This window comes from Prionailurus viverrinus, chromosome B2 (assembly GCF_022837055.1).
Source record: "Prionailurus viverrinus isolate Anna chromosome B2, UM_Priviv_1.0, whole genome shotgun sequence".
In the NCBI taxonomy this organism is placed as follows: Eukaryota; Metazoa; Chordata; class Mammalia; order Carnivora; family Felidae; genus Prionailurus; species Prionailurus viverrinus.
Window position 1 is genome coordinate 120,939,177 of NC_062565.1, and position 20,839 is coordinate 120,960,015.

A 20,839-nucleotide genomic window follows, 5' to 3' on the forward strand; every position below is an offset into this window, starting at 1 on the left:
TCGCTAAGGTCTTTTCACTCCAGCTGGGTGGAATGCAAGTGTTTTCTAGTAAACTCTGCACAATGTTAAGATTAGAGCACAGCAATTGGTCATTTTTCTTTTCACCTGTCATGTGGAGTTTCAGCCTTAAACGTGTAAAATTTAGTTTTAGCAACTACAGGAAGAGGCCCCATGCAGATTTCTTTGTATAGCTCTGTTATTCCAAGGACCCTGCCCCATGAATTTTAGGCTTCATAACCTTCCAGAATTCCGATAGCTGGTTTCTTATCTAAGATATTCCCTCCCTGCCTCACAATCCGGAAAGTGATTCTAGACGGAAAACTGTTGCCATGGTAGTGCTCACTTTCTTTGTTTCCCTCCTTTCCTGGATGACTCTGCTGGCATTGTCTAATATCTAAAACCAACCATTTTATATATTTTTATCTGAATTTCTACTTGTTTTATTATGGGTGCGGTTGTGGGGAGAGTCTGATACAAGTTCTTTAATGTGGTCAGGAAGGGATGTTCATAAGAGGTGTTTTTTAAAATAATATATTTTTTAAAATGCTTATTTATTTTGAGGGAGAGAGAGAGCATACAAGCAGGGGAGGGGTGGCATGAGAGAGAGAGAGAATCCTAAGCAGGCTTTGTGCTGTCCTCACAGAGCCCGACGCGGGGCTCAGTCTCACAAACTGTGAGATGATGGCCTGAGTCAGTTTCAGGGTTGAGATTCGGACACTTAAGCAACTGAGCCACCCAGGTGCCCCTTAAATAATATTTTCATAGGACATTTCAAACACATACAAAAGTAGAGAAAGGACCCTAATGAATTCTTACGCTCACCATCCATGTTAATAGTTAAAAGCAGAATACCAACTTTGTTCACCTGTACCTCCTGCCAGTCGCCTCACTCATCGTAGTTATTTTTAAACCAATAGTGGAGAAGAATTTAAAGCAAGAAATGGCAAGACTTAACACTGTGTTAAAGACAAAGATAACAAGAGAAAATAGTATCTTTCGAATCCTTACTTTATTACTTAGTACTCATTCTTGAACTAAAGATCTATTTTTTTTCTTTTTCAATGTTTATTTATTTTTGGGACAGAGAGAGACAGAGCATGAACGGGGGAGGGGCAGAGAGAGAGGGAGACACAGAATCGGAAACAGGCTCCAGACTCTGAGCCATCAGCCCAGAGCCTGATGGCGGGGCTCGAACTCACAGACCGCGAGATCGTGACCTGGCTGAAGTCGGACGCTTAACCAACTGCGCCACCCAGGCGCCCCAAGATCTATTTTTTTTTAATGTCGGAAATCTTACAGCCTAATCTTTTTGAAGGCTGCAAAATATCTTTTAATTAATAAACTTTACTTTTTAGAGTATCTGTAGTTAATTTTTGGAGTAGGTTCATGGCAAAACGGAGTAGCACATTGAGTTCTCATATTCTCCCCAACCCTCCATGTACATAGCCTCTCACATTATCCACACCTCAGCGATACAGTTGGGAAAAAGTGACAAACTTACATTGACACATCATTGTCCCCGAAAGCCAAATACTTTCTAAATGTACATTGGACTTGTGTGTACATTTTTGTTGCTAACAGGAATTGCAATTAGGCCGGTAGTTTCAATAGCTTATATACTTTAAGCATTGTTTTGTGTACAAAATGTGCTCTCATTTGGCTAAAATTTATTTTTAAAAAATCTCACAATTCAGTGGCTTCCATGGGAATTGATCCATTATTTCTTGCTCAAAAGGGAGTTTGTATTGAGATTTTTTTTTTATTATGATGGATAGTCTGGAGTTGGAAAAGATCAGCAATGTAACAGTATAGAAATATTTTAAATAATATACTTAATATTAAATGAAGCTATGCAGTATGTTCATGTGCATTATTATTTGTAGAATTGATTTCACATATTTTACATAAATCGTTTAAAATACCACAGGTACACATAAAAGTGATATAACATAGATAATGTGAAAGATATCTTAAAAGGAATCCAGAAAAATTGCATAATGTCAGTAGTTTTTCGGACAGAGTAGTGGGAATATTTTTTCTTTTAAAATTTCCTTTAATACCATTTCCTCGGTAACCAGAAATGAAGATGAATGGAAAAGGAACCATTTGGAGACCTATAATTAATGAACATAACCAGTTGACTTAATTTTCAAAACATGATGATAATGGGGCCAGAATTGCAGCTACACTGAAAGGAGAAAGACGGAAACCTGAAGTTGAAGCCAAGTTTAATAAAAGGAAGAGCCTTGCAATACAGAATGAAAGTTGAGAGATCAATCACCCATAGCTAAACCAACAAATTTAATCCTGCTAATGAAGCTCCACATGTCTTAGTGTAAAATATCACGGTTGGCAGTTGTGAAAAGTTGATAATCTTGCTGTCCCGACACCAAATATGTTTTAGACATGTGTGTACAAGTTCAAATGATAATGAGTTCATAGTTTATTACCAATGAAAGCAAGTATGTATTACAATAAAAATCTCACTGTAGGTAGTATTGTCTCTACTTTGGATAAATTTCACCTGGATTTAAAAAAAAAAAATCATGACCATGTGTTGTGCCTGAGAATGTATTTCTGTAACAATGGGGACAATTTTCCTGCATAACGTATGATGATGATACGGATGATGATGGTGATAATTGTTATCGAGTCTATTTCAAGTTTACATAAAAATGCTCAAATACCTGTTAATCGATATTCTGTTTCTAACATCTTGCCAGTGAACAGCGCTGGTGTGTGACTATGCCTATGTTATGAAATTATAGTCCTTTGTTCTGTTAGGTAGTTAATGTTGAGTGAGTGAAGGTTCTCCACCCTTCCTTCCAAACCTTGCTCCTGGGTAAAAAATGGAGACCCAGCCAAATTCTGCCTTCTATATAAAAACGTAGTGAACATGTATGAGCAAGCGAATACACAAAAAACCTGCTCCTATGGTTTGTTCTGTGGGCTTAAAGAAGTTCTATCTCTCTGTCCTTTTAAGGTGTTATGACCACCACCTTGCATGGAAGCTTCAGTTGGTACAAATGTCAAAATTCCCAAATCAGGATTCTCTCACCTTATTGGCCACTATCAGGCAATCAGAATCTTCTGTGGTTCATGACCCAGCTTAGGCTTGCTCAGAAGGTAGCCAAAGACATCCTAAAAGTGAAGGCTGCAGGCATCTCTGATTTTTATACTCAATTGATGCAAGAGTGGAAAGTATTGCCAAAATATTTTAGTGATCACTTCTCTTGAATAGTTTGAATTTCATCTGCGGGAGCCCGTTGCTTACATTCACAGTGCTAGTCAAGAGGCTACTGTTTTCATCAGTAAAAATTCCACTTCGGACAGTAAATATTCTCATTTTCAGAATGTTAATTCTTGATGAATATATGGATACCAGAAGACTTTTAGCAGCCATCCCGGGGAATGTGGGTTTCCTGATGAGAAAGTTACCCTTCTGTTATTTCATTGTTTTCATAGAATGCTTACAACACCTAAATGGTAGCTTAGTCTAAGGAACCACACATAAAACTACATTGTATACGCCACAGTATTTTAACAAAAGTTACTGCCCTCCTAACAGTATATGTTTGTAATCTTAAGAGCACAGCTACATATGCGTGATGCATCTTTGGTTACTGCTTCTGTGACAAAATGTCAGCTGAACTCTTGAATGAACTCTGTGAAAGTTGTAATCTTTAACTGTAGGATTGAACAAACCACCAGTGGCTCTACTGTTGTTGTGGGTAGTGGTGGTGTTAGTGTATTTAAAGACCATAGTATTAATAACAGTCATAATAGAAGAAGATGATAAAGACGAGCTCACGTTTCCTGAGAGTCTATTCTGTGCTATATGCTTCTGGTTCATCACGATAGTTACTCAGCAAAATGACTCAGGTACTGTTATTCTATCTTAATTTTTCTTTTTTTTTTTTAATTTTGTTATGACTTAAATTCCAGTTAGTTAACATACAGTGTAATATTACTTTCGGGTACCTTCATTTCCCTAATGCAGAATCGCACATAATTGGCAAGCAGCAGAAATGGAACACAGATTCTCTACTCCCTGATTCCAAAGCATGTACTCATTTTTGCTGCCTTATGCTACTTATCTTTCCATCAAATCTTTTGTGAAAATTACTATAAAAATGTTAGACTCATTTCTGCAAGGACTTCGAGAACAAGAATAGTTGATAGTGAAAGAATAGCTTACAGGGCAAGAAAGGACCTAGAGTTCTTCAGTTTATTAAGACTTGTGCCAGGATGGGGCGCCTGGGTGGAGCAGTCGGTTAAGCGTCCGACTTCAGCCAGGTCACGATCTCACGGTCCGGCAGTTCGAGCCCCACGTCGGGCTCTGGGCTGATGGCTCGGAGCCTGGAGCCTGTTTCCGATTCTGTGTCTCCCTCTCTATCTGCCCCTCCCCCGTTCATGCTCTGTCTCTCTCTGTCCCAAAAATAAATAAACATTGAAAAAAAATTTTAATAAAAAAAAAAAAAGACTTGTGCCAGGAGAACAAGATGTGAGAAACTTAATTTCTGTTCATGAAGGCATTCAGCTTCTGTCTAGAGATACTACTCAGAGCCATTGAAAATAGGTTAAGAGGTAGTTTTTCTGTTTGCTTTTTCACATGGAGGTTTATGGGAAATCACAGAATCAGGGCCTGTCTGTAGAACCTAGATTTTCCCCAGAGTGTGGTCAGCTTCTCATGAAGACTACTGCTTCAGCTTTGGACAGTAGAATAACCAATCTATCTTTTGGGACCATGGACATGCCAGTAGAGGTTCAGACAGATCGTTTTGAAAAATAGTTCTTTAATGATTACCGTTTCCTGGGGATGAACCCAATTCCAAGCTTACTTGTGATGGCTTTACATCAGTGAATTACTGCAGAAGCAATTTGGCAAGGTCTCTAAATAGCTTTGTGTCATTATTTAAGTACAAAGATTATGCTTCTTATATTGACATTTTTTATATTATGTATTTTAAGAATCCAGGTCTTGAGTGTAAAATCCCCCCAAAAATAAATAATTAAAATAAAATAAAAAATAAAACAGGAGCGCCTCGGTGGCTCAGTCGGTTGAGCATCCGACTTCGGCTCAAGTCATGATCTCACAGTTGACGAGTTCGAGCCCCGCATCAGGCTCTGTGCTGACAGCTCAGAGCCTGGAGCCTGCTTCTGATTCTGTGTCTCCCTCTCTCTCTGCCTCTCCCCCACTCATGCTCTGTCTCTCCTGTCTCAAAAATAAATATAAACTTTAAAAAATTAAAAAAATAAAATAAAACAAAGTGCATACCTTTATTAGAAAAATAATTACCAGTATGATTATATTATATAGTTTCATATTGTCTTAGCTGGAGCTGCCCTAACAGCATATTATGGACTGGACGGTTTAAACAACAGTAATTTATTTCTCATAGTTCTGTAGGCTGAGAAGTCCAGGATCAAGATGACAACATGGTCAGTTGCTGGTGAGAGCTCTCTTCCTGGCTTTTAGACAGCTGCCTTCTCCCTGGGACCTCCCACGGTAGAGACAGAGACGGAAAATTCTCTGGTGTCTCTTTTTGTAAGGGCATTAACCCCCTTCGCGATCTCCTCTAACCTTCATTACTTCCCAAAGGCCTCATCTGCAGATACCATCACATTGGAGGTTAGGGCGTCAGGATATGAATTTGCAAACTTTCAGCTGATAAACATTCAACTGATATTGTCAACCTTAAGGTCAAGTGTCATACCACGTATTTGCCGTGTTTTACTCACGTGGAATAATGCACGTGTACTGTATTATTAAGATGGTTTGACTTAAATTTATTGGTACATAATTTGATGGTGGCGTTGATGATGTTAGGGAAATCAGTGCCTGACCAGAACTCTCTAAAGGACTTTTCCTAAAATGTTTTTATTTCTGAGGTTATTGTTTACTGTTATAGCTGTTACACTGAAAGCTGTGCAGAAGGTAGCAGGAGTTGACTGCTGCTGAGGCCATAGTGATATCTGCTCAGTTTCAGATTTAGAAATGGTAGCTATTGTGGGGCGCCTGGGTGGCTCAGTCAGTTAAGCGTCTGACTTCGGCTCAGGTCATGATCTTACGGTTTGTGAGTTCGAGCCCTGCTTTGGGCTCGGTGCTGAACTCAGAGCCTGCAGCCTGCTTCAGGTTCTGTGTCTCCCCCTCTCTCTACTCCCCCCCCCCCACTGTCTCTCTCTGTCTCCCAAAAATAAATAAACATTAAAAAATTTTAAAAAAAGGAATGGTACCTATTGTTATGAAGCCAGCTATTTGATATTATGAAGACCAAATGGCATAGTGAATATGAAAATGTTTTGAGAATTTGCTAAAGACTAGTATTAGTGTTCGAAGTGTCAGAATGAATGTTTTAAAGAAAGAGTGGTGAACATCAGTAATTCCAAGGAGGGTTTTGTTTTGTTTTAGTTTATTTTTTTTTATTTTGAGAGAGGGAGAGAGTGCGAGAGGGAGAATCCCAAGCAGGGTCTGCACTGACAGCAAGGGCTCCATCCCATGAACCCGCAGATCATGACCTTAGTGAAAATCAAGAGTCAGATACTTAACCAACTCATTCACCCAGGCGCCCTACTCCAGTGAGTTTTTAAATGCAACAGCTTCTATCATATTACAGCATATGGAAAACCTATATGCTTCTATCATATTATAGCATATAGGAAAACCTATAATAAAAATATAGTAAATACCTACATAGTAATCACCTTAAATATCCATTATTATAACTAATGTGGTATGGAGTAGTTTAGGAGAAATTAATTCCAAACTTTCAATTAGACTCAGGCAACTTTTCTGTCAATCAACGTTATTTATTTAAACCATAAATCGGGCTGACATTGTTATTTTCGTTCATAATTCATGATAAATGTGGTTAAGAATAATTATATATATTGAAAGTTAAATTTAAAAGTTAAATTTTTTCTGTATATTTACAGTTATACTATGTGTCATGGCCCTTATTTAGTAGCTTTTGAACAGTCTTCTATTTCTCGTTTTTTCTCTTTTGGATCAACTGAGTCTTTCTGAGTGGAGGTAATCTTACTTTAAGAGTTTATTTTCTAGTATGGAAGAGCAGAAAAAGTTAACTAGTCTCCTATTTACATATATACTCTACCATTTTCGTTTCCTGGCAAAGAAAAGGGAAGACCTGAGTATTCTCACAAAATCCATTTTGTAGAAATACCAGAATTTTGAAGTAGGAAAATGAATTTTATACAAGTAATTTCTTTCCAGCCTAATTAAAATTTATTTTATTTTGAGACAAAGCGAGAGAGAGCGCATATGCGTGGGCATAAGACGGCACAGAGAGAGAGGAGAAAGAGAATCCCAAGCAGGCTGTACCCTGTCAGCCTCGAACTCAGAACCGTGAAATCATGACTTGAGTGGAAATCAAGAGTTGGATGCTTAACCAACCGAGCCACCCAGGTCCCTCTGCCCCCCCCCCCCCCCCCCCGCCAACCTAATTAAATGATACTACCTGATCTAACTGTAAGATAATTTTTGGACTGAAGAAATCATTTGGAAAAATTCCTAAAATATCTCTCACCTTGTCTTACACCATACGTTTCAGAATTTGACATAAATCCAGACAACCCCCTGTCCACGTCATGCCCCAGAATCTAAACTGTTTTGCAGTAGTTTTCAACGACATGAGAGCCTACTACACACAATCAGCTGTTTTCTCTTTTCTTTTTTTTCTAAATATATAGAAATTCCTATTTATTTAATATTGTTTTAAATATAATTTATTGTCAAATTGGCTAACATACAGCGTATGCAGTGTGCTTTTGGTTTTGGGGGTAGATTCCTGTGATTCATCGCTTATGTACCACACCCAGTGCTCATCTCCACAAGTGCCCTCCTCAATGCCCATCACCCATTTTCCCCTCTACTCCCCCCCCCAAATCAACCCTCAGTTTGTTCTCTGTATTTAACAGAAGCAGCTGTTTTCTTATTAACACATCTTTCTCTGACGATGCCTTCACACAAAACGGGCTCTTCATCATTGGGGTTGTTGATTGTTTGTTTTGTAATTAAGGAGAGAGTAAAGGCGTCTTTTTGATAGTTTTGCTTGGGGCACAGATTTCATACTATGGTGTGGCTTATTGATATTTGGGGGACAATAATGTGTATATCATATCTATATAACTTATATTTATTATGTATTTATATATTATATTCAGGACCAATAGTTATATGTGTGTGTGTGTATGTACACACACACATATTATGTATATTTTATACACATATCAGTAGAGCCCAGTTTGCCTGAAGTATTACTAAGTCTTGCTACTCCATAATATTTTCCTTCACATATGGTTTGAATTAAAGCAAGTGTTAAAGGTAAAACAAACCCGAAGGTGAACCCCACTGATAACTTCATAGCTTCTGTTGATTCACTGTTAATTTTATTGAAGCTCTTGCTTCAACACAGCAAAAGTCACTGGTCTGAAACTAATTTGATAGTAAGAAACCAAAATGTTTGTATTTCATCCTTTGACCAGAGCCTTCCCTTTAAAGCAGAGGTAGCACAGTGCCCTGGAGGGGGTACTGGACTTGTATCAAAGGACTTGAATTTGAATTTGATTATTATTATTGTGACCACGAGGAAGTTGCTAAATATCTGAATTTTCAATGATCCTTCCTTGTAGAATTAAGATAATAACTGTCTCACAAGATCAAATGAGATCATGAGTAGGTGATTCTTAAAAACTCTTTTTTTCCACTGGAAAATGCATGTACAGAGTCCTATTTATGCTACTTGTAACTCACAGTGGAAAGGAGTTGTTTGTTTTTTTCAGATACCCTAGGTTCTGCCTATTTAAAGTGCCTAATGCTTCTCTAGTTGAACTATTTTGATTGGGCCTTTTTCCAAAAATAATTTCACTTATATTAGCTTCTTAAAATGCACAGATACTATGGCCTTATATTGACATATTCATTCATTCAGTTGTTAAAATTTTGTAGAGTGCTATTCTATGCTGTGCGTTCTGCTAGGCCTTGTATATAAACTGAAGGAAAAACAGAGGTCCGGTTTTTGCGAAATCTGTGACCTAATAGGGAGACAGGAATTAGGTGAAAACAAACAAACACATACAAATTATGATAAGCACAAAGAAGGAAAATGAGAAAGGGCTACAAGAATGAACAGGGCAAAACTGTTTTAGATTGAGTGATCAAGAAAGGTCTCTCCGAGACCTTTTTCTCTCTGAGAAAGTGAAATTTAAGCTGAGATCTGAAGGGTGAGAGACCGCCAGACTTACAGAATGGGGGGAGGGGATTCCAGGCACTGGACACATGGATGAGAGGCCTTGGTAGGAAAAAGGACCTTCTGGCTTTCAAAAAAATGACAGAAATCCATGGCGACTGGAGTACAGTTTCATGGAGAAGAATTGTCTGACCCAAGATTTAGAGTCCTGTACCGCTTATAAAGGACATTGTAGAAGATAGCTCAAGGCAATGTAGGTAAGACATTGTTTTTTTGTTGTTTTGTTTTTGTTTTTGTTTTTGTTTTTGTTAGTTTGACAAATATAGACACTGTGAGTTAAGGAGGATGACTTACCCAAGGTTACTTTGCCAGTCGTTTAGATGAAAGTTCTAGTCTCTGACACCTTGTCCTGCGATCTTCCTCCTGTAAAAATCTCCTGGCTGAACATTTTCATATTTTCCTGATGGCCAAGGTCATCATAGTGCAATCAGTTAATGAACTGAAACCCTAAGAGGCCGTTGGAGTGTGGAAGGCTGGTTGTTCTTATGTGAATGCCTTTTGGATTCTTCTATTGGGTTCATAATTTTCTGTTTTCTTTGGGGTTGAGTTACTTTTCTCACTCAATGTCAGCTATTCTTTTCCCTTTCTTTTATATTTGTCAAGGAGCTACAATATAGAAATTAGCATATTTAGTTTCTTAGGCATGTACAAAGTAGTAGTAAATAGCCTCTGAGTAAGAGTCCATTGAACTGTCCTGTTAACAGGTGTCCAAGAGGGCACCTGGGTGGCTCAGTCAGTTGAGTGTCCAACTCTTAATTTTAGCTCAGGCATGATCCCAAGCCCCATACTGGCCTCTCACTGACTGGAGCCTTCTTAAGATTCAGTCTCTCTCTTTCTCTCTCTCTTTCTCTGCCCCTCTCTCCCCACCTAAAAAAAAAAAAAAAAAAAAAAAAAAAAAAAGTTTAATATAGTTTCAGGAATGCATGTGTATAGACTTTGATATTTTTTCTGACTGTTAGGAAGCAATTTTTGACCCTTGTTTGGTCCTTGTTTAGTCTTTTCCTGATAGAAGAAGTTGTGAGGTTTCAGGGTTAGATAGTTGAGGCATTATTGATGTCTGGGAGTGAAACTGTGTGTCTCCCAACATTTTGTTGTCTCAGTAGACCAGGCAGGGATGTATAATTATTTCTAATTGCAGAGTTGATTTTACTTTGGGAATATTTGCCTATAAAATAAAACACATTCCTCTGTAGCAAAGGGCAGCATGTTTGCTGACCATAATAAAAGATTTGGGTTCCCTAAGCTCTGGGTTGTTTTGCTGTAATGCAACCCATTGTGTGTGCGAATGTCATATCACCCTGTAGAAATTGGAACTCAGGAACTGTCACAAGAAAATGCTGATATTCTGGCTTCCCCTATTGCCGTGAGTAATAAAGTCCTTAAAATCTGACCCAGAAGTCTTGTGTATTCTGTCTGCATCTGTGAAATTGTGACAGGCTAACTTATTAGCTTGTAAATAGAGTAAAACTCCAGATCCTTCATAATTTTTGGCAGTTTTAGTGATGATGTAGGGATACTGATAGAGACATGGCTTTATGAAAGAGAAAGGATAAGGACTTCATCGGCAATTAATAGGACTGGAAAGAAATCCGTGGACATTATTAGTGAACACGTTGACCAGCTTATTTGGTCATCTGGGGAATAAACGGTTCTCTATTTTATTGCCAGTTAATGGTGATGAATTAGAGAGGTGGTTGTAATCCAAGTACCTGGAAGTGGGTTCAAAGTCAGCTGCCTGAAAGGTACGCTGGTTGTCCCTAACCCTAGTCTAGGCATGGGGACTTACTCACCAATCTCAGTGTGAGCTTCAGATTCACCCATTGTGACAAGTAGTACAGCGACCCATCCTCGTCTGGAGGAGGTTTTTGACCCTCTCCAGACAACAGTTAATAACTGCATAGGCGAAGCATGAAGGAGGGAAATTCAAAGCCATATGGGCACTAGCAAAGCAAATGACTAGAACTTTGGTGGTTCACCTGAAAGAGGAAGGTGTGGGGTGTATAAAACTTGTGCAAAATGGCAAGACCCGGTCCTTTTATGTCTCATCTCCCCTGTACTCCGTCTTACATCCATCAGGAAACAGTGAAAGGTCTTAGAGTTCTTGCAGTAGGTCTGGGCTGCTATAAGGGAACTTTGTCCCTCTTGGGGAGATTTCCCAAAAAGCTCCGGTGGAGAACCACCGATGAGGTATTGACTAGTACTGGGACTTTTGCTGCCCTGGAGCTCTGATGAAGGTGATCTGTTGGGAAATGGGAAACTACCCCAAGAAATCTCGACACATCCCTGCAGTCATCCTTTTTTCATTCTTACGTCAAAATAGGGAGAGCACTTTAGAGAGGATCTCACAATAATAAGGCAGTAAACGCCCTCGGTTAAAAGGGACTCTTTAAATAAAAACAATCTCTCCTATGCAAATCAAGTCTGAGCAAATGCCCTGGCCACAGCCAGAGTGGTTATGGCTGCTAAGTGGGGATTCCCCAAACTGATATGAATTCAGTGAGAACACTCTTGCTGCTCAATACAGAGCGCCGCACGAACTGAAAATATTAGATGTTCATTTGCTTGAGTCCTGAGCCTGCTGCCAGTCAAAACTGAAATTAAATGCATCTCATTTTACTGACATGGAGCTGTTCTTCTCTGTGCCCTGAGGTCTCTCCCCACCCCTCTACCCCAATTTCAGCTTCTTTAATGAAAAACAAAACAAAACAGTGATGAGGCTAAGTTTCGCCCTATCCTGGGGGACCAAAATTAATTACTTAACCCACCCAAATGTGGGTTAAAAAAAAAAAAAAACATGTAACGTGGGGGGCGGGGAACTCTGGGGAGAGGAGACACTTAAACTTTTATAGCCATATTATATGCAGATGCCCGATGCACCAACCTATCCGTCCAGGGAAGTAAGGGATACCTGAATTCAGCTCATGTGGCTTGAGCAGGGTTTGCAGTAGGGGAAGGAAACTAATAGCCTTTGTTGGTGGGTCCCATGGGCCAATTCAGTGTCTTCTTGTTGTGACATCCATTACTGAATTCTACATTATTATCCCGTGAATGCTTATAAAATCTAGAGGGGATTCTTCTGATCTTAAAGAACTGTATGTGCGGAGGCACTAGTACTTTGGGGACCCCACAAGCCTAATGACCTCTTTTGAGCTTCATGTTCGCCTTGACTTGGCTGTTTGAAGCTTCTGCAAAAGGAAACAACCTCCATGGGGTGGTACCACATCCCAGATGTGGACACCGGGTACAGTTCTTTGGAGTCAGACAAGGCCTGTGGAGGCCTTGTAACTCTTCAGTCTGATATTCACACTCGGGTGTATGTATATCAGTTCATACTCAGTGAGTAACAGAGTAGGAAAGGCCCAGCAAGTCTGGGTTGTCACATGGCAGTGGTATTATCAGGAATGAAGCCAGCTTGACACCAGCAACATCTCAACCTCACATGGAAAAGTGGCAGCTCTCCCTTTAGGGAAAACTTGATCTCCTGACTCACAGGAGGTTCCTTTAAATGCCTGGGCCCTGTTCACTGGTGGATGGGCTAAATTGAAATAGAATTCAGTTAGGTTTGGGCTGCTGTGACTATTCAGGTTCATCGTCAGCTATGCAGAAAATGGATATTGTCTCTGCTCGGTGTGCAGAATCCAAGGCAGTTCTTACAGTACTGGCCAATACTCCCCTTGATCAATCTTTTTTATGTATTTACTGTCTCTGGGAATGCCATCATTGCCAATGATGTATTTGTTTGCTTTGCCACTTGAAAAACGACCACCTAGCAGATTGAAACCATCCCTCTTGGGGGTCACAGGCTATGGAAATGGTTAAGCTGTCAGGGTCATTCATGAAGAGGTTTATGGTAAGGGCCTATTCTCTGATAAGAACCAACTGGAATCGAGCTGCTGGTTCCGTTCGCACCCAGACTTTTGCCATTGCCGCCTTGATTCATTACTGTACCAGACAGGCAGTAGACCCACGGCCAAAGACTGCCTAGGAGGTAAAGCACTCTGTGTTTCCATGCGGAGGTGACTGGCATGGAGAACTGTGACTCCTGCTAACAGTTGACCTGTTTGTCTCAGTGAGGGAAGACACATTTTACAGTGGTTTACTCCTGCCGTTCCTAACAGATTGATTGCATTGGACCCCCTCTTGGGATGTCAGTGGTACCTCACTGCTGTTGACAGGTTTTCAGGTTATGGCTTTGCTGTTCTGTTCCAATCAGCCAACTATAGCTGCACCATTGTGGCCCTTGAAATTAATCTGTATAAGTCTGACAGTTGTGCCTCTTCTGTCACAGAAGCCAAGACCGATAGGAGGGTATTCAGTGGCCCTTCTCTGCGCCCTGTCATCCACAAACATTTTATATTGTTGAACGCTGGAACAGCCTCCTGAAAATTAAGTCAAAAGATTTATAACTCTTCCTCTCTGACCTCCTCTGGTCCACATACATTACTAGTAAGACACTTTGGTTACTGAATCCACCCGGCTCCAGTTATGGATCATCTCTTGATCACTTCCTGAGTTATGACGAGGATGGAAGGGGTGAGAGGTTATATCAGACTTTGTATTTTGAAGATTGGGGGTATCATCCTGATCATTCCTAGATGTGATGTCTTTCTTTTCCCTGATAGCAACCCCAGATCATCCTCTTTGGTACACGCTTTGGGAGGCAACCTGGCCAGAGGGGGAAGAGAGGATTCAGACTTAATCTGGTTCAGCCCCTTGAAATGTCTTGTTGGATTGAATCGTCCTAGCTCATAATGCCATTGATCACTTGATTGAGTGAACTACTTGCTGATTCTCCATAGAGTGGACCTCTTGGGCCTCTGTAAGTTTTATAAAAGTGGCCTTGGCCCTCTTGCTCTTGACCTTTCTGGATGAAAGGTCTGTGTAAGTAGGGAATGATTAGAAAAAGGTGAAATTGGAACTACTTGAACATGACACGTGATTTTATGGTGATAAGAGAAAGGCGGTGACTGAATCTGTGGATAGAAAACCTTAGACCTGGGAAGTACAGTGATTTAATAAACATCAATGGTTTTGTTTGTCTTTCACAGCCATTCTTGGAACCTTCCCCTTGAAGGAAACTGCCCTAGTGTGGCTCCCCCACACTGTTAGAAACACCTTGCCTTTAAGTGACTTTTGGCTCTGCTATCCCCTGGCAGATGGCTCTGACGTGATTTGAGCACCATTTCCCTTTACCTGACCAAGGAGTTTATCAACAACAGCGGAAGGTGGCCCAACTCCTCTCCCCCATGAAAAAAACAAATGAACACATTTAGATGTCTTCCCTATCATTTCCATAGCTATTATTTACTACATGCAACAAATAAATGCCACAAATTAGTGGTATGGATAAACAGAGATTGAGATAACTAGCCCCCAAAACTAGACTCAGTTATTGAAGCTGAGCTGGGAATCTTATTTATTTATTTATTTTTAAGTTTATGTATTTACGTTGAGCACAGTGGGGGAGGAGCAGAGAGAAGGAGAGACAGAATCCCAAGCAGGCTCTGCACCATCAGCATAGAGCCCCAGGCAGGGCTTGAACCCACGAACCATGAGATCGTGACCTGAACTGAGATCAAGAGTCAGACGCTTAACTGACTGTGCCACCAAGGTGCCCCTCAACTGGGAATCTTATGGCCTACTAACTGACCTAGAAATCACACTGGAGGCACCACCCACCTGTGTGTCCCCAGCTGATGGGGCCCCCAGTATTGGAAAAACCACTTTCTTTCTGGGGGCTTTGTATATATCTTAGAACTGTACTTTGTTTAGAACTTTTATGTTAGGGATGTCATAAGAGACGTTCAAGTATTTAAGGACCATGGATCATATACCTGCCAGATGTGGAACTCTATCCAAAGTAAAGCTACGCTTGGTCACTCAGAGAAGTTTGATGGAGGGGTAGCTGACTCATTATTCGTGTGTATCCTGTGGGCCATTATTATCTCTATCCTTAATTAGAAAACGTGGTACGAAATTTATTTCCTATTTTAGCTGAAGTAATGAGCACTGTCACCTTGATCCTGGTGGTATTCAGCCCAGTCTCCAGTCACTGGCCAGAGTTATTAAGGATATCGGATTTGCCCTCGAGTTCCTCTTGTCGGACTCATTGATGTCTGAATACTAGGTGGGAAGGTCAATACAGAAACTTAAGGATAAAGCCACTTGGCTCTCTAAAGGCTGACTTCAGTGGTTTATGAAATTTGTTCAGCTGATTTGGTCTAACACTGTGGGGAACAGGGTTGAGGTTAGTTCTTCAGACTGGTCTAATTCTGCTGCATAGGTGAATTTAGATACAGAGTTTGAGGAAAAGGGAGGACCCAGTGACTCCAGCTTTATTTATATGGAAAATTTTGGACAGTAAAGGTAGGATTGGCAGAGTAGTAATAGAGACTAGCAGTGGGCATATAAAAGTTTGATATGGCCGTGAGATCTTTATAGAGAGATATAAATTAGGAGAATGAGAGTTTGGGAGCCAGATGATGGATCTCAGGAGGTGATGAAAATTTGTGAATCTACAGCATACAGATGGCATTTAAGACCTGAAAATGCGTGAATGATTGTCTAGGGAGGAAGTACAGAATTTGAACGGTTTAGGGAAGGCCATGCGCTTTGCCAATAGCCCAACCTCCACTTGACTAGCTTCACTCGAAACTACCCACTTGGCTCTTGAATATAGTGGAGGTTGACAGCCTTAACAGAAAAAGAAAGAAGATTAATCAAATGGCAAATATAATTACTGCATTGATTATTATTTGGTATTTGTTCTATAATGTCATGGACATAATTTACTGTTTGTTTTAAAATAGACTCCTAGATATTGGATTCTATATTCCAATGTAGATACCACATCAGTGACCTAGCTAAGGAGGTAGTTATAGTTTGTGGTGGCTGTTTAGTTTTGATTCCATATGGGCTTTTTCAAACCAGCAATTTGGGAATTTATCATACCTACAGACATTCTAAATTGTTTTTCTTTTCTCTCTCTCTGATTTTTCAGTTGTTGTCAGAATTATATGATTGCACTTTTGGTTTTGTTTTTATTTTGTTTCCCCATGTTGGCTCTGTTTTATCCCTTGATTTTTAACATGTTTTCTTGGAACTTCTCATAAAGCTGTCTTATATTGAATTAGATATTAATGAAGAGAAATGTTATAAAAGGACCTGGAGATATTTTATAACTTTGGAGAGGGAGGTGTTTGATAGATTATTAGACGATGTACAAAACATGATGCCATTGAATGGGGAAGAAATAAAGAACAGGGAGCCCAGAAACACCTGCCCTGTGCTAAGATTTTATGGAGAGCGAGTATTCACATTTCAAATGTGAAGAATGCACTCCATTAAGTGGCAGTCCCCAATCTATTTTCTAGATTTAAAAAAAACATTGGTGTGATTTCTGCCAAACCTAAGGGTTGTTATGACTGACTAATCTTAATCTCATTCTACATATAACTTTGAAGGATATCCGTGCGTTAAATAGCGGTGCGGCAGGAGCACTGTGCAAGTCACTGTGGTAATGCATTGACTGTCAGTGGTTCCTGATAGTTTCACATTTATCAGAACATGGGACAGGTCCTCACTGATTGCCCTTTAAGTCACTGAAAGGTAGTCGTTGGAGATCAAAGCGCCATTTTCAATATTTTAAAATAAAAGGGAAACCAAATATTTACCCATGAGAAGACTCTACTGGCTTTTAAAGATCTCTAGTTCCTTTGATTTGGGCTATTTTATTAATTCCTTTGTACCTACAGGGTATTTCATACTAATTGCATTGATTGACCGCTATCTGCTTGATTTTAACTGTGGGTAATGAAAACAATTATTAAACGAAGTATAATGGATAGATAAAGTCTCAAAAATAGGCGGTTCACATTGAAAAAATAGCTACTATACCATTGACACTCTGCGATGGAAATCTTGGCTTCATGGGAGGGGGAATGGATGCTTAGAAAGATTGGTTTGTCTCTTTGTTCCAGTTCCTTTAACTACTTGGTAGAGGTGCATTGGGGATGGAAGAGCATCTCAACAATCTCTGTTCATAAATGTTATTAAAAACCCATCAATGTAATTTCCCTCCTCCGTTTAAACAATGTAAAGTAATGGTATACCATTTGCTTTTATGATTCTAGGAACACTTTGATGCCTTAATGTAAGCTGAGATAAAGATTACATTTTTCATCAGAAAGATTGTAGCTATTTGTACTCTTTAAGCGTTGCAAGGGCGCCTGGGTGGCTCATTCCGTTTAAGCACCTGATTCTCCATCTCAGCTCCGGTCTTGATCTCTCAGGGTCGTGAGTTCAAGCCCTGCATAGGGCTCCACGCTGGGCACAGAGCCTACTGAAAAAAAAAAAAAAAGGAGTTGTAACTACAAATGACATTTTTTTTCATGTTCGTAGTTCCCTTATTTATAAAGTTTTCATCACAAGTTGCTAATTGAACCCTTTCTCACTGCCCCCTATCGAGCCAGCCTTCTTTAATTCACGAAGAACTTATTTTGTCCTTCTTAGGGCTTTAGCCGTGGTTCATTGGGGCTCTCTTGTAACAAGAACAGACACAGATTTTGCTTCAATGAATGTTTCTTGGGCTCTTCAGACTTTAGAAAATACCGAATGACTACAGTCCCTTAAGAGAGTTAAGAGAGCGGTCATTTCAGAAGCATATTCCGTGGAGATTAAAAACTCTAATTTATGCCACAATACTCAAGAAGCTCTCAACTACTTAAGCACTGGCTGCGAAGATGACATTACTTTCATTGATCCAACCATACTGGGAACAAAGAACTGAATCTGTCAAAACGGGGCCTCTAAAATAAGTACTCAGCACATTTTATTTATTTGTTGTAATTTTTGTAATGTTTATTTATTTTTGAGAGACAGACAGACAGAGCATGAGTGGGTCAGGGGCAGAGAGCGAGGGACACAGAATCCAAAACAGGCTCCAAGCTGTCAGCACAGAGCCCGACGCGGGGCTCAAACCCACGAACCGTGAGATCATGCCCTGAGCTGAAGTCGGACGCTGGACCGACTGAGCCACCCAGGGGCCCCTAATCAGCGCCTTTTGTGAACTCTAATAGTCCCAGTCAGCTCTGTGTCAAGTAAATACTGTAGTGGCATCAAAACCTGGGCTGAACCAGTGCTGCAGGTGGATTGCTTATGCTTCTCCAGTTTCTCAGCCACTGCAGCGAGAGCAGCCAGCACCGTGGGAAGACAGCGCCGTCCTCAGTTCCTGAGGGCACTGGGGTTTCCGCACTGCTGCCCAAACCTGAAGTAGGTAATGGCTTTTCACTCAATTCCTCCCTTGAAAACAAAAATGACTGCAAGAAATACTGGCCCTACGAACCACTCAGATTGAGCTGTTTATTCGTCGGCTGTCGGTCTCTATCTTGAGCCCTTTGCCTCAGTGTATCATTTAGAGTCCCGCTGTAAAGATGGAGAAAAATAGGAGAAATCATCCCAGAATTATGTAGATAAATTGGAGGCGGTAATTCCCATAATGCCTGTAAATGCCAAATTGAAATATTGTAGGAGGAACTTACCAAATGAGCTTAGTCTTTCGAGATCGGTGAGATACATTTTTAAAGGGTGAAGGGATGAAAGTTTCATAACATTGTTTTCTTTAAAGAAAACAATTCTTTTTTTTTTTAATTACAAAGGGAGTTTCAGTGCCAGAGAATGGACTTAATTGCATTATCTTTATCTCTTGAATTTAGCTGTCTTTTCATTTTATTAGAACTTATTAACATATCTCTTCCTTTTAAACATAAATGGCTTTATTTTAGAAGACATTTTACATAAAATGATAACCTCTGTGTGAATATTTATAATTGTGATCAGCCCTTCCCATACCTTACATAAAAATACATAAAAAAATGAATTACATAAAAATACCTGTAATTATTTTCCCACTTTGTAGACATACTTGTGTGTAAGGGAAGAAGAAAATGTTGTACTTCCTGGAGAAATGTAATAATGAAAGTAAAAATTTACAGGACTTCTTCCTCATCGAAAAAAACCAAAAACCAAAAACCAAAAACCAAAAACCCAAAAATGAACAAACCGAAAATGTTGGGTTTGGGACATTGAGTACCAGTCTTCATTTAATCCTTATTTTAATGAGTACCAGTGCTTAACTTGTCATGAGGCATTTCTTTTCCTGAAATATTTTGCTTTAAAAGAAATTAAAGTAAAATTTGCTTTTAGAAAACTTAGCACAGGGATTTAACTTTTCGAGTAGCTATACCAGTGGGCTCTGAATGGTCACAAGGATTGCGGCTTGGCGGCCTGGGAGTCAGAATCAATACTGTACTTCTCATCTGTGCCCACTGAGAGACGGGCACTGTCCATGGGGGTGACCTGTGATGGTACGTCATCTTCCCATAAACAGAAGGGCGTGGAAAGCCATCGGCTGGAGCCAGGAGTGTTTACTCACCAGGTATCCTCCTAGCTACCCTGAATAACTGCACTGCCTCTGGAGCCAGAAGGGTTCATTCCAGAGCAAGGTGTTTTTAAGGCTACCTGGATGTTGGTTAGAGACTGTAAGCCTTTCAGAGTATTGTGTAATCCTCCAACCGGGTTTCATTCTACTCACACTGGAGAGTGGAATTTACTGGCTGTTGAACTTCACACACACACACACACACACACACACACACACACACACACACACCTTACTTCCAAGTAAAACTGGATTTAGTTTCAGGTTTGGGGACTTTAAATGAGGTAAGTTGTGTTTAGCTTTTGATTGGAACATTATAACTGCTATTATATTATGTGGTAAGCCATCCGTGTAAGTATAGGCAGTTCTATCTCAGAGAAAAATGTTAATTACAGTAATTTGGATTTTTCTCAGTTTTAGCATAAGGATGATAGAAGAAATATACATAAAATTGAGCAAGCAGATCAATATAGAGAAAATCCCTAATCTGTACATGCTGAAACTTTTAGATATGTTTTATTTTTACTACTTGAAACTTAATTACATTTTGTTAATGCTGGGAGAAATGCAGGCGAAGCAGTAATTGATAATTAATAGATGAGATTTCATGAGAAAACGTTACTAGTTGACTTTGAGGAGTGTCCCTTATAGGTGGATGCGGTAGGATTTTTAAAAAATTTAATACCATCTATTTAGAGGAACGGCCATTTTTTTCTGGATAATTATTTTTGTTTTGAAATTGTATGCTGAATTTGGATTTTTCATTAGATTCCAGATGTAGTCATGTCGATGATACAGGTTTTTGTATTTTTTAAGAGAGCAAATATTTTTCTGTATGGGATTTTGTTTTCTGCTTTTTTCCCTAAAACACTACTAGTAAAATCAGGTTTAATTTTAACTTCTTTAAAAAAAAAATCTTAAGTTTCTAGTTGGTTTTACCTTCATTTGGATGTGCAGCTGAGGAGATACTTTGATTTAGAACCTTGATGTGGAAGCATTTGGTGTGCTTTGGTTTAGATTATTTACATATATTTTTGTGTCTTCGAATCTCATGAAGAAAGAGCGTGAATTGCTGTGTCTGCTGCATCAAGGGGCTAAAATGTGGGTAAATTGTCACCATCCTTCCGAAATC

At 39.7% G+C, this 20,839-nt stretch overlaps 1 protein-coding gene across 12 annotated transcripts in view; it reads left to right on the forward strand.

Annotated features, from left to right (window-relative positions):
- Window positions 1-20,839, forward strand: part of EYA4 (EYA transcriptional coactivator and phosphatase 4) — a 279,767-nt gene that overhangs the window by 114,576 nt on the left and 144,352 nt on the right. The window contains exon 1 of one of the 12 annotated variants that reach the window (XM_047859482.1): window positions 18,500-18,543. The exons of 10 other annotated variants lie outside the window; for them this stretch is intronic. The gene's annotated coding sequence lies outside the window, so the exon portion shown is untranslated. Of the gene's footprint in view, window positions 1-18,499; window positions 18,544-19,791; window positions 19,992-20,839 lie in introns of those variants that run through there. One more of the 12 variants, XM_047859479.1, reaches the window with a different exon arrangement.